This window comes from Mchenga conophoros, linkage group LG3, assembly GCF_057382185.1.
Source record: "Mchenga conophoros isolate Kocher_MC1m ecotype Shallow Benthic linkage group LG3, M_conophoros_male_GT1.1, whole genome shotgun sequence".
Lineage (NCBI taxonomy): Eukaryota > Metazoa > Chordata > Actinopteri > Cichliformes > Cichlidae > Mchenga > Mchenga conophoros.
In genome coordinates, this window is record NC_140528.1 from 8,573,503 (window position 1) to 8,584,257 (window position 10,755).

Consider the following 10,755-nt stretch of genomic DNA (forward strand, 5'->3'; position numbering starts at 1 on the left):
AACTATACATAACATTTTTTCTACATTGTAACTGATGTGATGTTCGACAAAGTGCTTTTAATTCAAAATAGGCAAACATTTCTTTGTTTCTTTATTCAACTTTTGAACAGTGGTATTTAGTAAGTACATATTCAGTAAATGCAAAGTATTTACATGGCCCCCTAAATTAAAACATTATGGGTTATTCAGAACAGAACTATGCTTGGAAAAATATTGTCCCATCAGTTGATCCAACTCCTCCACAGTAGCAGGTGGAACTTTTCTTTTTTGAGGATGGCTTCTTTTACCTGTCACTACAGATGGTCTGTCTATGTTTTGATCAAGAACCTTTTTTTTTGGACTGCTGAAGAGGAGAAGTCTATCTTATGGCCAACCTCTGGCTGTATCTTGGTCATATTACCCAGCAAAACCCAGTATGCAGGTTCATCTGTAACAGTCCTTGTGCCACAGATCCTCACTGTTGCTTCTACATTAAACAGAAGAGCAGTGACATGGCTGCAAGGCTCCACGACTCTAGCCATACAGCTGCAGTGGGCGGCTTCAACCTTCCCTGTGATGCTCACAATGACCTGTGGCTGCAATGCTGCAATTCAGTCTTTAAGAGTGCAGGACCTGAAACACACACAAAGTTCATTTAAAGACAAGAACTTTAATAAGCCAAGGCCGACACAAATGTGTTTATCTACTTTCAAATCCATTTATCATAAATGTAACAAATAAAGTGTTTTTATGTATCCATCTATAGAACGCTGCATGTTATATTCTAAATCTGCATGTTTCTTTTTAGAAACCTATCAGCAAAAAATGAACCTAAAGTATGTAATGCAAGGATGTAATCACTTTCAAGAGGGAGAAAACATAAAGTTCGACTTTAAGTGACAACTATGGACACCTAATATGACAAGGAGATTCTGCAGGTCATTAATCAATGTATAAAACTAAAACAGAATGTATTTTTAGTGACACAGGACACAAACAAGGAAGCAAGATGTGTAATTAGGATTATTTATAATAAATATGAATTAATTAGGGCAATTTCTTTAACCATAAAGAATAACTAAATCCTTCAGGACAATGTCACATCAATGCACTGAACTCACTATGTTATCCCTCTAACAGAGCCTCTACATGTTCTCACTGTAATTTCCCCCTCACGAATGAATTTTTACTAGCACTAATTTGAATGTTGGGGGGAATCAAACGCATTTTACTCGCAGTACTCAAGCTGACTTACCTTTGCTTGAATGACGGCGTACTCACAACGTGGAGGCTTAAAAATAGCCAAATCTTGTACCCAGTCCTTGGTGAATTGGATGTGCGCCTCCAGAGATTTATAATTGCGAAATTGGTGCGCCGTGTATGCTCTGACTCCACAGACAAGGTATGAGAGTAGATCATGCTAAGTCAATAGCGGTTTGGTCTTCAGGGTTTCTACTCCACGGCTATATTTCATACGGGTCCACATTTCAACAATCAAGTACCGTCTCTTTGCATCTGGACAGAATCTGTCTCTATACCGTCATTTTCTTTTGAGCTACGTTTCAGAATGGTTCGTAGCAATCTTGTTTTGATTCGTGACCTGCCAAGATGGTGCTGCGCTCCCACAATGCATTGCGACATTACGTCAACTCCAAAGCCCTTTGCGTGCAGGAGTGTATGCGCATGCGCATTGCCACGGTGGTTTAAAAAATAAAGATATAATGAAAAGTAATTAATAAAAATTAAATATTTAAACATTCCCACAAATGTGCAATGAACGTGCAAAAACTCTCTTTAGTAGTTGTTGCTGTTTCTTTCTTTCTTTCTTTCTTCTTTTTTTTTTTTTTTTGAAAAATAACGACGTCTCTGAGGCGCGAAATCTGACAGCGAGAGGAACGGCCGGATACAGGAGACGGGAAGAAACAAGCCGATTATGTTCGCGTTAATTAAGTGGTTGGAAGATGTAAAATTCTCAATTCTGCCAACTGAACATATACGAGATTTTAATGAGGATGAATAATTAGCCGGCATGGAGGAAACGGACCTTTATTTCGTGGAGTGGCGACAAGAAGCCAAGGCGGGTGGCCAGTCTAAGAAGCCTCCATCATCAAGCTAGCAGGTGCCTTTTCCCATATAATATTACTTTATTCTCGTGTATTTGGAACGGAAGCGTAGAGCTGCCACCCAGGCAAAAGAGAAATATAAGTATATCACGTTATAACGTGAAAAGTTTATCGTTCTAACAATATACTATCATGTTTGAACAACATGTTTGAACAACATTGTACGAAAAATGTACATAATTATCACGTCCGTACAATATTGTGCGAACGTGACAATTATGTATATTATAATAACGTGATATTATATTATACCAGTGGTTCTTAACCTGGGTTCGATCGAACCCTAGGGGTTCGGTGAGTTGGTCTCAGGGGTTCGGCAGAGCCTCCGCTGTGACGTGCACGGCTCATTTTGTGCACCAGTAAAAAACATATCTACGTCTAATTTGAAAAAAAAAACACACTTTATTTTTCACTAAAGAGGGGTTCAATGAATGCGCATATGAAACTGGTGGGGTTCGGTACCTCCAACAAGGTTAAGAACCACTGTATTATACAAACATGAAAAGCATAATGTTAGAACAATAAACATTTCACGTCATAACGTGAAGCTCTATTTTTCTTTTGCCTGGGTGGCAGCTCCACGCTTCCATAATTTGGTAATCAAAATATGTAACTTAATTAATTATATTGTGACGTACTTTTGCCTTTTCTTATTATTCTGCCTTCTCAATAACTATCAAAGCCTATTCACATTTAATTTGGCTTTCACAGAAATCCTACCTCTCCTTCTGGCTACAGAGTACTTACCAAGGTTAGAAACAAAGAACAGTTATGCTTTATTAATGTTCGCTAATTACAATGTTCCACATTTCCTTGCTTTTTAAGTCATTTTTAGGCTTTTTAGAGTTTTTGTTTTTTATTTTTTTTAGCAGTAATGTTTCTGCCTATTTATTTCAGCCCATGAAATCGAATGCAGATCTTCCTAATGTGAGATTTACATAAATGTAAGTAATTTTGTTTGTCATTGTCATTAATGTTGTTGCTGTTGTTGTTTTTGTGCAGTTTGCAATCATATAAACCTAGCAAGCATCAGTCAGCACAGTGACTAACCTAAACAGATTCTTGCTTTATTCACATATATTATATGTAATTATATATACCTGCACATTGTACCTAGGGTTGCAGCCACTTGGCCCCACCCCATTGTTGTGACAGCCCTGATTGTACTTATACACTGCATCTGAACAGGGAACAGTCTGCCACATTAATGTATTTTTAAGTGACTTGTTTGTAATACATGAATTTGTTTCTTACAGATGTCAAAGTCTCAACCTCATGCTGCCCTCCCCCATCCTCCTAAAGTAAGTATTTGTTGTTGTAGTTTTTTATGCGGTGTCTGTGTCACATGCTAATCATAATTATTGAAATAACTGTTTTCTAACAGGTTTTCCAAAACACTAGTTATGTTTGTTGTCATTCAGACCAATACTACTGCTTAGACATTGTTTAGTGGTCATGCATGTTTGACAAGCTCGTTATGATACCAAAACAGTAGGCCTATCACAATAATCGATATATCGACTTAACACACAGTACATGTACATGACCTCAATAATTGTTGATGATGTAATTTATGTGCCATTATATTTACAAAAATAAAATATAATGATAACAAAACAATAACATTAAATAACATTGTTTTCTATTTGTTAGAAAACTTACTATTTATTCAAGTTTTTAAGGTATCTAATATTTTGATTCCTAATTTCAATGATCTAAATGCTTTAAGAATTAGATGTTGGTTTGTCAATCGAAAGTGTGTAGATCTTGCATTATTATGGTGTTATATTATGATTATACATTCAAAGACATAAAATGGTCTTAAAATGACAATGACATAACTTGTCGCAATTGTTTATGGGGCAATATACCGACCAACAAAAAGTCGCTATCGTAACAGGCCTTCAAAACAGACGGTTTTATGATTGATAAATTAAAAAAATAAATACATTTAATTTCTCTGAGATTCTCTAATATTCAGTTACAGTTCACAACACAGCTACCCGTACATGCAGTATTATACTGTAAATATAAATCTCTGCATTTAGCATCCCACTAGAAGCGTCACAGTTACTGCCTCTTTTTTTTTTTTTACAAATACCTGTACTATCACTAACACATTTACTGTTTTACTTTTAGCCTGTGGATACAAATGCAGATTTCCTTAATGTAAGTTGTGCATTTTAATTACATCATGTTATTTTTATTATTATTTATTTATTTATTTTATTTTACATTCAAATATTTCAAGCTTCTTGGTTAAAGAAGCTTGATTGCTAGTAGGTAAAGAATAGTTCACCTATAATTCATATTCCCAATTAATTTCTCACCTCTGATTGAATGCCTTTGTTTGTTTTCCTATAACAAAACATTTTTGCTGGATATATATGGTGAATTTATATGCATAGATACAGTCGTAGTGCTTGACACATGCAAACAGCAGTAGATGTACTAAAAAGGAAATAATTACAATCATGATGTTGATTGCTGATGTCAGTATATATATTTTAGAGGAATGTTTTGTTTTTCACCCAAAATAACTATATTGCTTCAGAAGAGATTTATTACCCTACCGGACTCTTATATATTGTTCTGTTTTTTGTTTGTTTTTGTTATTTTCAGGTTCAATGGTGCGTGTTCTTCTAATGGCCGCCTTCCCACTGGAGGTTTTGATCCACAGCAATTTAAAAGGTAATCAGCTTTGAAAGTCAGTTCAAATGGTTAGCTAATAGTACTTTAAAAAGCCTACAACTCTGTCACCAGTTTCTTTACCAAAAATTACCCATAAAAGTATCGCTCAATAGCATATATTGTAGTTCAAATGTTTAGTTGTACAAATATCAAATTTTTGGAAATCTAAAACTAGTCAAACACTCAAATGTTCATGCTTTTTATAGGAGGACAGAGCAAAACGGACATCGGCGCAGAGTGAAGAACTGCCCTTGATAAGGACACTATGACAGCCATATATAGTAAGTGAAGACTTTCTGTGTATCTAAAATTGCATACAGCACAAGTAACTTACTTTGCAACCATTAAAATAGGTTGTAAAGTAAGTTACCAATACAAATAGGTGATGATGCATTGTAGTGGTTGGTCTCAGACAAAGAAGGTCAACAGATTTATGAATGCTGGAAGGTAAGGAGAGACGACCAAAAGGGGTGTTAGCATTACTGTAATGTGAACTGGATAGACTTCCCATCTAGGAAAAAAAAGAGGTAAAATTATGCGTAAAATATATCTGTATTAATATCTGTATCTATATAAACAGAAATATCTGTTTGCTAAATGAAGCCAGCTAACATAAATCACATTTTTATTTTAACTCTGATAAAAGTAATAGAACTGTGACTTTTGTTTGTTACAGTGGCGGTAAGGAAGGGGTTTCCCAGCGTGTCCAGAAGGGCTTTGAGGATTGCCGTGAAAGCTGGGGGAACTGAGACTGTGTGTATATATATATATATATATATATATATATATATATATATATACACACATATATGTATATGTGTGTGTGTTTCTTTTAGAATGTTTAAGTATGTAATGAGAATAAACTTATAAAATGAATATTCCTTGCTTGATTGATATGCTATATGTATGTTTTAAACATCAAATAAAGATTTCTTTCAGATGTTAAATGTGAATGTGTTTTCTTAGAAATATATGAAGGGTTAAATTTATATTTTTTGAATGATTTTAAATACATTTAAATTGTATTTTGAAATATATTTTATTAATATATTTCAAAATATACAAAAAATGGCCAAAAAATATATGTGCTAAAATACATTTTAAATATATAAATATATTTTAAAATGTATTTTAAAATATATTTTTTTACCGTATGGGCAAAGCTACACCAGAGGGTTGTGCTGTGTAACAGGTTGGTGCAGGTGGTGTTATCTACATTTGAACATTAGGCAACAGTCTCATGAAGACACTTTCTATTGTTCACTAAAGACCAACAATAACAGAGACAAAGGGAGAGCAGCAGAACTAGTGCTAACAATTAGCACTGCTAGCCTGCCCACCAACACCAGCTAATGTTCTAAAAACGATGATCAATGATTTTGCTGTAACGGCTCCAGCTGTCTGTGTCAGGGACACGTTGGAGATGAAGTGAGTGATCCAGTGACAAAGGTTTGGAAAGCTGCAGTCAGCTGAGACTAAAGGAGTCACCTGACCGAGAGACCAAATGTTTCACTGAGAACGTCCAGATGAACAGAATCAACCTTTGGGATAATCTGTTCCACACATCCATGTTTCACTTACTGCATTATATTTCCTCATTGCTGTGCACACAGGCCTGTGGCTTATAACCAACTCCAAGTTCAGACTCAGAGGCTGCTGAAGCTGTTTTCTGGAACAGAGACGTGTTGGATATAAAAGCAACTCTTCTTTATGTGTCAGCACTGAGGAAAGGAGCAGCTTCGTTTCTAAGTGTATGAAGGACTGTAGCAGTGTGTGTGTGAGCTTTATTTCACAGACAGAACCATGTCAAAAACACAACTTCAGGTAAAAACAATACAAAATCAAAGAGTCTGATCAGAAGGATTAAACAGAGGAGTGTGGGACTGTTTTTAACAGACAGCAGGTTAAGCCAGGCTGGAGGAGTAAACTGAGCCTCGGTGTGAGCAGCAGTGTGTTTGACAGGAAGCTGAGATAAACAGTCTGGAGCCCATTTAGTGCTTCATATGAAAGTGTGAGGATTTGAAAGCAAATCTAAAATCAAGCAGGAGTCAGTGTGAGAATGATTTGTGCTTTTCCTCAGTCAGATGCTGGGAGTTTCAGTTCATCCATGTTCAGCGTGCTGTGCTTTGTGTAACAGGAGAATATGACAGTATAAATCAAGTCTTCATGTCACTGAAAGCCTCCACAGTCTGCTATGGAGGTGCATCAGTTTGGATTTACAAGAAGAACATTTCTTAAACCTGCCACAAGATGGCGCTCCAACAGAAGGGATGTCCACAGTGTAACACAGACACACACATACTGTGTGAATGTGTGAGTGAATGGGCTTTCAACACAAGGCTTCTGCTGCTACCTTTAATGACATAATTAGCTAACAAGAACAAACTGTTAATTACCACCAAAGAACGGCTCCAGATTTTAGCTGCTGACCATTTTGTGAAACGTTGATTACATCAGCTTATTGTTGATTTTTCAACCTTAATATCAGCTGCTTTAAAGGAGCCTCGTTCTCTCGCAGTAACACTTTTCTTCACTAGATGCAGTGCAGGCACAGTCTGTGTTTCTAAACTACACACTAATGTTCATTGTTGTGCAGCTAAATCCTCCCTCTGGATGGGAAGAATCCCTGTCAGGCTTCAAACACCTGGCTTGGTGTTCTGGAGCTAATGTGTCACCTGTGAGGACTCTGAGATGAACACACAGCAGACACTTCAGTTCTCCGTCTGTGTGTCCTCAGTTTCCCAGCATGCCTTGGCTGTGGTGGTGGAGGTGAATGAGGGGGAACATGCTGCTCTGTCAGCACTCAGGTTTCATACCTGGTGATCTCAGAGGACAAAGCGGCGTTACAGCAGCGCACGTTGATGAGACCTGATGCTCTGAACAGTTCAGACTTCAGCCTCACTCTGAGAAAACAAACGACTGACTGTCAGCAGCAACTACACCTGCTCCATCAGTGACGGAGAGAAGAACTGAGACTGAGAGACATACAGCTGCAGGTCAAAGGTCAGAAACGCCCGCTCTTTGTACGGGTCAGGAGTTAGTACTGCAGAGGTCAGAGGTCAGCTTGCTGACAAACCATTTGAAACAGTTTGGAGCTAAAAGCACAACAGCAGAGGAAAGAAGAGACACTGCAGAGATGATGCAAAATATTGTGTTTTGTTCTCAGCTGTCAAAAAGTGTAACACACGTGTTCCAGCACAGCCTTTGTGTACTTTCACTTCTCCATACTGTCCATTGGAAATCCTGTTTGTTACTTTTTGATTTCAGTCCATGTGTCCAAAGCAAACTTCTGTCCCACACTTTCTCTGCTGACTCTTCACCGATGCTCAGATGATCTCAGATGATTTCACCAGAACTCATCAAAATTCGGGCTCCACAGAAACCCAGACGTCACTAAACAAGCGTAACAAGCAAAGTGAAAACTGGTCGTTCAGCTTTATTGACCAAAGATAAGCTCACATGTCACCTCATGACACAGACACTTATTTCCACAGCATGCACGAGGACTGACAATAAGTGTCTATAAAGCCACTTCTATCTGCCACACCTGTGCTTCTGTCATGGTTGCTCTCCTCTCACTCTGTCATTTATCCACAGTCTGCCTCCCTCTGCTCCGTCAGCTGACGTCCTCTCTACACCACCTGCTGTGTTTTATCCTGCAAAAACACATTTAAGAAGCGTTGCACCGAGTAACGGGAGGAACTGCTATAAAATCCATTTAAAGGAGGTGGTGCTGAGTGCTGTGACTGGGGTCCCACCACTGACATCACGGGTGGAGGACATGTTGGAAAACTGCTACAAAGTGCTGTGCAGCCAGCAGAGCTTACAGTCTGTCCTGTGTGTCATACAGGCTCTCACACTTAGTGTTTCTGTGACACATTGAAGAGAAGTTTGTGTTGTTCACAGTTGTGCTTGTACTGAGTGACAGCTGACATGACCTAACAGGAATAATGTGTCTGTGCTGAATGAAAAGTAACACACAATGAAGTCTTGATGCATCTCAATCATCCAGGAAAGTGAGTCTGTTGCTTCTGTTCATCTGGACGCAGCGTTTTGTGGGAGAAACGTGTCGTCATCATCAGGTGACGTCTTCAGTCTCAGCTGCAGGTTTCAGTCTTACAAACAGGACATTTGCATAAAGACTGAAAGCAGCTGCAGGAACGATGGGCTGGGAGCTCCGTTCCTTCATCTTAATTATGCAGATTCTCAGGACCATTGATCAACAACCACTGATCCATGTCCATGAGTCCCATTCACAGAGATGTGGGAATGGCTGCAGTCACAGCATGTAAGATGGAAATAAATGAGAAGTATTTAGCTGAAGTGGATTTGATTTATGTTACTTCTTTTTTAACTTGTAGTTCTACATTGGAAGATTATTGTGATATTGAAATATAAAAATACATTTATATTCTATTATTTTCTCAAAATAAGCGTCACACTCGTGGAAGCCGGTGTAGCCGCCGAAACGCCTGCATTTATGGAGACTTTCAGCCCCAGGTAGGCCAGTTATGGATCTTGGGATCCACATTATGTCAGCAGCTGTTCTCCACCGTGAACTGTGTTCAAACAAACACGCTCACGCCTCACAGACGACAGCTTACAGTCCTGTAGAGATAAAGTGACTTCGTACAGCCCCGTCTTCAGTCTTGTGGAGATGAACTCGACGCTTTGGTGGATGTTACTAGCTCCTGTGCAGTATTTTGTAAAGACATGATTATACCCCGTAAGCGCGTTAAAATTTACGCTAACAATAAGCCATGGGTCACTAAAAGTGTCAAATCCTGTTTAAGGAAAAAGAGACAGGCCTTTAAAGAGGGGCTGTTACCGATTTTCAGACAGCTACCAAGGAAATGAAAATCGAGATCTTGAAAGCAAAACAGACAAAAACCTTCTTGAAAGCAAATTTGCTGCAAAAACTTTTGGGTCTGCCTGGACTTGTATGAAAACCATAGCAGGGTTTCAAAACCCCCAGAGCAGCAGTCAGGTCATTTTAGATGTTTTAATTCAGACAGAGATTTTCAAATGCTTTAAACATGTTTTATGCTCGTTTTAGTTCTTCTGATTTCAGCGAGGATATTTGGGAACTGAAACAGAAACTGAGAGATACTCAGCACTTTATCATTGAACTCAGCGATGTTAAAAAGGCCTTTCATACAGTCAATGTGAACAAGAGCCAGGTCCTGATAATATTAGTGGCCGCCTAATTAAATCTTGTGCTGATGAACTCAGGCCTATATTTCAGGTTATTTTTAACAAATCCTTGCAAACACAACATGTGCCCTCTCTTTGCAAAGAAGCAGTCGTGGTTCCTGTCCCTAAATCTAAACGACTTCAGGCCTGTTGCCTCACTTCAGTTGTCATGAAAGTCTTTGAAAAAATCCTCAGAAATGTGATTATGAAGAGACTGAAGGTCAGCTGGATCCAATGCAGTTTGCATACAGGCCCAACAGAGGAGTGGAGGACGCACTTTTGACTTTACTAAATCTGATTCTTAAACATGTAGAGAGTAAAGGGACTTTTGCAAGACTTCTTTTCATTGATTTTTCTTCGGCTTTTAATACAACACAGCCCCATATTTTAATTAAAAGACTTTTAGAAGAGTTTGAAATCAGGAAAAACCTGCTGGGCTGGATTTTAGATTTTCTAACTGACAGGTCACAAAGAGTGAGAATAAATGGGGTTCTGTCTGACCCAGTGTTCTCCTCCACAGGTTCTCCTCAAGGCTGCGTCCTATCGCCCTTATTATTCACTCTCTATACAAACATGTGTCAGGGCAGACATGAAAACAGGGTCATTATTAAATATGCAGATGACTCTGTTATTGTCAGCTTACTGAAAGAGGGTGAAACTAACCACGGCCCAGTCACTGAGGACTTTGTTCAGTGGTGGGAGGAGTCTTATCTCCAGCTGAACATATCTAAAACAAAAGACATGGTTGTTGATTTTAGGAAACAACAAA

General features: G+C 38.4%; 1 long non-coding RNA gene across 1 annotated transcript; it reads left to right on the plus strand.

Moving 5' to 3' along the window:
* Positions 1–1,962: 1,962 nt before the first annotated feature.
* On the plus strand, positions 1,963–5,545 carry LOC146577167 (uncharacterized). The gene is made up of 8 exons (XR_014889172.1): positions 1,963–2,098; positions 2,814–2,853; positions 3,000–3,046; positions 3,359–3,403; positions 4,242–4,271; positions 4,725–4,793; positions 5,000–5,074; positions 5,470–5,545. It is a non-coding gene; the product is annotated as an uncharacterized LOC146577167 (long non-coding RNA).
* Positions 5,546–10,755: the final 5,210 nt, after the last annotated feature.